The sequence below is a fragment of the Lutjanus erythropterus genome, chromosome 9 (genome assembly GCF_056507025.1).
Source record: "Lutjanus erythropterus isolate fLutEry1 chromosome 9, fLutEry1.hap2, whole genome shotgun sequence".
Lineage (NCBI taxonomy): Eukaryota > Metazoa > Chordata > Actinopteri > Lutjaniformes > Lutjanidae > Lutjanus > Lutjanus erythropterus.
The window spans coordinates 41,332,653-41,338,652 of NC_139325.1; positions in this window are offsets into that span (position 1 = coordinate 41,332,653).

Below are 6,000 nucleotides of genomic sequence, written 5' to 3' on the forward strand. Positions count from 1 at the left end.
TCCTCAAGTTAATTCAAGGTCAAGGTAATTTGTATTTAGTTTAGTTTAGTTTAAACGTTGGCTTCTCTCTTTGGGTCCATGGCTGTTATCAAGATGTGTGAGATTTATAGATCACAGGTCAGTAAGTTATAAATTTTCTTCTCAGAACGTGCTTAAGCAAATTTGACCAACTTTCTCGTTTTCTGTTTCTTATGCTATGTGCTTGGCTCATATATGTTGAAATGGACAACTAATTTTTAAGATGAATAAAGATGGGCCATGTAGGCGTAGTAACACTGTATGTTAGCTAATGTTAACAAAAAATGCTAGCTAACTAAAGATCGCTATAGACATATTTTGTTAACTGAGCTATCAGGTGTAACTAGCTAGCTAACGAGTTCCAGAGCAAAATTCTAGGTAACTGGCTAGCTAACTATTGATGTACATTAGCTAGCTAGTTAGCTGGTCTTTTGCTAACGCTGACGAAGTTAATATGTGACCGTGTCCTCCAGCAAAACGTTGGTTTTCTTTTTCAGCCTAGCATAGCATATCTAAGTACAAGGAAGCTAACAAGAAAGGAGACAGTTGACCAAGCCTCCAAAAGCTTGGACTTAGGAAGGGACCATTGTCAATGGACTGAATGACCGGCAGGCTAAAGGGCTTTTTTATTTTCTATTTTACATGTACAGTGCGAGCCTTGAGGTTGAGGTAAGGTTTGCAAATACGTTTGAAACAATGATATTTCTAAAATCCTAAAGTAAATTCCCTGCTTTAGAGCTGCAAAATCAGGCCCCTGAGTTGGTCATAAGGGGTCTCAGCTGTTAAGTTTTACATTCCAGGTCTTGTATTTAAATTTAGGGCCGACACCCCTGGCTGCCCTTTTATTCTGCCTCAGACGTAACAGCTTTTGTTTGAGTTTGGGCGGCAGACACAACAACACACTCATGGCTCCACGGCGCTCAGACCTTCCACCTCTGTTTACAATTCAAGCATCTCAAGCATAATGTTGTGAAACGGACAGATGGACTTACTGAGCTTCCAAAGAATTCTGTTATCTTCAAAGTTTGTGCCAAAGCCTCCAGTCCATTCACTCAGCTGTGCGTCGAAAACCACAGAATTAGATTTCCCTACGAATATTAGTCTTTTTGTGAGTGTGAAGAAAGAGGATGTTGCAATGAAATTTACAAAGCAAAGAATTTTTACATGAGCGATGTTAGTGCAGGGACAGCAAAAGAGGAATCAGTCATGAATGATATAAAATATTAATAAATGTTGGTTTTGTAACCTTTTCGTCTAAGAAATAATACATAACTAACTGTGCAGCCTGCAGTGAGAGGGAGAGAAAAAAAATTTAAATCAACTCATCTCTATTTATTGAGTCTGCGGCCTGTTGTTCATATTCTAGGAATTTAGCTGAAGTGGCCTCTTGTTATTTGAAGTACTAATTGAACCCATTTTCCTTTTCCAAACCTGTCTTACCACTTTCATTTTAAAGCAATAACTCATCGATGAACAACACCACTCAGCAGACGCCACTTGTCACAATGGTTCCACTTATGCATTGACCAAAACAGACTCAACAGTGAAAGTTGCATCACGGATTTTCAGGCCGCTGGCACGTCAAAGTGCCTCACCACTTATCAGCTTGAATTGTGTATAATATATTCAGTTTTTAAAACCAGAGAGCTGCAGATAAACTGCTGGATTAAAGGTAGGTGCGCTTTCACAAAAGTCTGCACTTTTCACAAACCTGTCCTTGGAGGTTTACGCACGGAGGCCTTTCCAAAATAAAAATTCCCAAACAAGAAGGAGAAGAATCCCTATTCAGTCTTTGTCTTTGATATTCCTAAATGTCCTTAAACCATGTAGAACCTTTGCAATATTTGAACCTTATTGAACTTAATTCAGTGGATTTAAGTAAAGCATGCTCGCATCTGTGTCAGTGTTTGTAGATGTGAGTTGTGATCTTCCAATCATGGGGATGCTGATCCAGGAGAAGTTGACACGTCCTGGTCGGCAATCTGCATGGGAGCTGAGGTGCGGATATTTCATTCAGGCACTTCTTTCCTCTGATCATAATTGCACAGCGACAGATGGGCAATGGTGGAGCACGCAAGTATACAGCGTGCATAGAAATGTGCTCATAGCTCTGAACAGAAACAGCTTTAAAGCAGTCAGGTGTGGGTTTTTTTTTTTTTTTTGACACCTTGCTTGCCTACGTAACACCTACTTCTTCACAGCCGAAGACAGAGTTGCATGAAAATGCTCCTAAGTTCCAGGAAAGATACAAGTTTGAGGTATGAATCACTGTAAATCTTTCCTGTTACAGGTGAATGATGGAAATTGTGGCCGTTTTTGAATCAGAGCTTCTCTTTCCAAGATAATGGAGCTGTTGCGAGGCCTCTTGCCACCTTTCCCTCCTCGACAAGTAAGCATCAAGAGGAAAAAGGGAGAATGGAGAAGAAGCAGTTAAATTGCCTTAACAGCTGTGCAGGGTATGAATAACTCGTTAGCTGTGTGCATTTTAAGTCATCAAATCCCGAACCCCCCCCTCACCTACCCCTCATTTGCAAAGGGGACAGGAGGGAGGTGCTAATTAAAGTGATAAAGAGAACAAATCTTATCAAATCTGGTGCTGAATTTTTTTAGAGGGTGGGGTGGAGGTGTTGGTGTATGTGGAGAAAAAAAAAACTCCAGGGTTACATCTGTATTCTCAAACACTCGGGGAAGGTGCTATTTCATGTTTAATTAATTAAGCAGTCTCTTTAACTGTATCTTGACAAATGTGATGCCAATTAGATAGTGAGGAGAAATTGTTTATTGCTAATTAATGGATGATTTCAGGGGAAAAGAAGTTAAATCCTCTGATACCATACCTTTACCTAACAGTTACAATGCATAAATGAGCAGCTACCTCCGACTGCAGTACAACTCAACTGACTGTTGGGCGAATGGATGGAAACAGGATGTAACAGAGGAAACGCGCTTAAGGTTTTTAACACTTTGATGCAGGTACGGTCCACCTAAACTGTTGCTGTGCAACAAGCTTTGGCCAAGCCACCAGACCTTTATTTAAAGGCGCTTTGATGTCTGACAGCCTGAACTGAGGTTCATGTTTTTCTCACACTGTCTACATTTGATCCGGTTAGTTTTGGTTTTATGTTGCAGTTGACCCTTCGCTTACCCCCGTCCTCCTTAGTTACTGTTGCTAAGCCTGCCAAACTCTCCATTCTCGCACTGCATTTATGCAGTTTACAATATTAATGGTTGCAGTTTAACATCGAAACTGGGGGTAATTGTTGAAACATGAGGTCTTTGAATCCTGAGAGACGTAAACAAAAGCATCTTCTCATTTCTAGCTGATTTTGTCGGCTAAAATAATGACTCACAAGCAGATTTCATAAGTGTAGCTGGCTGATGTAAGATAATGCTAACTCCCTGACTCAGCCGAAAAAGTCAGTTTTAATGTTTCAATCCAAGGCGTTTTTAACGGAACGTAGCCAGGATAAGAGCTAAAATAACCCGGATTAGACCTGAGATTAGGTCCACATCCTCCTCCTCAAACCCACACAGAACAAATGCTGTTGCAGTGGGATCTAAGAAGTTTGTCTGGAGGTAAAGTTACTGCAGCTAGTAAGCTAGTTGTTAGTTAGCCAGGCATGCTAATGTTTACATCTTATATTAGAGCGGATGAAGACAGAGTTTAATCCATTCACCACACGTGTGCTCTTGTGCTTCATGTTTTTGAGAGACTACAGACTCATGGACAGTAACACTTCAAAAGCAAAGACACCCAAGAGTTGACATATCTGTTGAGAATTACTCAGATAAAGTCACTTTATGACTTTGTTCTACTGTCTAATGCCATCGGTTATATAAATACACATGATGTAGTGAAGATACAATGTTCAGCCAGTGATAGTTCAGGTCACATGTCAGGCAGCAGAAAAACAACACGCCAGCTTCTCTTTCTGTCTCCATGAGCATTCAGGCAGCCTGGCATCAGCTGAGAGGCAAATAGTGACATTTTTACACTAAAGTAAAGAAAAGTACTGGGTTCAGGTGTCATTACTACATTTCAGTGCACTAAAAATCCTGTTTTTGCCCTTATTCTGAAAAATTCTTAAAATATTTACATGGCTAATGAAAATGAAAATTCTACTAAGATTCCCATTTACAGCTGTGCATACTCGACATACTGTTATGGAAAAGAGAAGCTGGAGCTGCTTGAACCACTTTGCATCTTTGCATTAAAATAGGATGTTTCAAAAATTTTCACCTGTTGGTGGTTTTATTTGACTGTGCAAACGCAGCCTTCCTCTTTCATTTGTTAAACCACCTTGAAAAGGTCTGATATTTGCGCAGATCCACGGACCTGTTGATTTCACAATGTTTCAAAGTAGGTGTGTTTCTCCCTCCAACCAGAAATGTGAGTTTTTCATTTGTGGTTGCATCTCTTTTGTTATCCTCAGCCTTGCAGTCTGATGGCATGTTGCTGCAAACAAGTAAGAGGCCATGTGTTGCAAACTGGGCCACATTTATGTAAAAAATGCTCCTAAAACCTGAATAACATCAGCATATCTCACCTGTCTTAAACTGAAAATACAGAATAAGGCCTACTTAGGAATATCCAAAAGGAATATGCTGTTTACGTGACCTGTATCAAATTCAGAATATGATCATATTTGGAAGAAGTAATGTGTGTAAACACAGCCACTGGTTCACTCATTGGTTCCAATTAATGATGGAAATAGAAAAATATATACTTTTTCAATTTTTTATGGGCAGAAAAATGGTCCATGAGTTTATGATAGTGTAATCTAATAAACACTTGCACAAAATTAATAAAGATAAAACCAGACAATATCTTTTTAAATAAAATATCTAGGTTTTATGTGTGTGTGTGTGTGTGTGTGTGTGTGTGTGTGTGTGTGTGTGTGTGTGTTTTAGATCTTGGTGCCTCTGTGCTCATGCAGAGCTAGAAGTCATGAAATGCCAGGAGCTGTGTGTCCATGGAGGAGGTAAAAAAGCTAAAAATATACAGTTGTAAAGCCATATATTCTTGTTACCTTAAAGGTCATATAAAACTGCAACTCCTTTTCTCTTTTAGTTTAAAAAAAACCCTGAAACATGCACAATAATATTGGAACTCTTTGGGACACTTTTTGACTTGTGTAGAAAAAGAAAATCTAAATTTTTAGGCGTCAGAAATGACTTCATGTTTTGCAGATTTAGGTTGCTGCAGTTTTGACAGCTCTGCTCTGAATCTTCATGCACACTATTATGTCTTTACACAACATCATAGTGGTATTGTTTACATGCAGTTTGATGTATTACTTGACAGAATAAAGATCAGTGACTCTGCTGATCTTTTGTGTCGTCTAATTGACTCACCTGATGACTGAGGACCTGCAGCTGTAGGATGGTGGGAGGGGTCACCATATAAATACAGACCACAACACAGCAGCATGCAGAGGGCTGGAGGCCGTGCCCACACACCACACCACACAACTATGAAAATGTCAAGAAGCAGCCGAAGCCTTTAGCTCAGTTTTCTTCTTCTTTTGTGCTGCAAACAGTCCATGTCTGACAGGGGCTGTGTTTTGGATTTTCAGAGCATTTTAACATTCTTTAAAGAAGAAACATGTAATATATTTAAAGCATAAAATGAAGTATGTCATCAGAGATTAAGGAAGTTGAAATACTGTCTTGTCCAACAGACAGCATGTTCTCCTTTAAAATCTCCATTCTAGTGCAGAACGTCTGTTTCAATTTGCATGTTTCATGTTTATTAGAGTTCAAATTAATGCTGAATGCTCCTTGAATGAGTTAGTGTCCGTTTATGAGTCATAAGAAAAGAAAAATATAATCTTTTAAAAGGAGTAGATGCTTATAATGATTAAATTGGGCAATATGTTGATGGAGTCTGGCAGGCAGTGAGACAGGCAGTCACCAAACTTAAACTCCAGAGTGTGTATTTTTGGAGCAGTGTGCTTTTGATTTTAGGATAAAGAGCTAAAC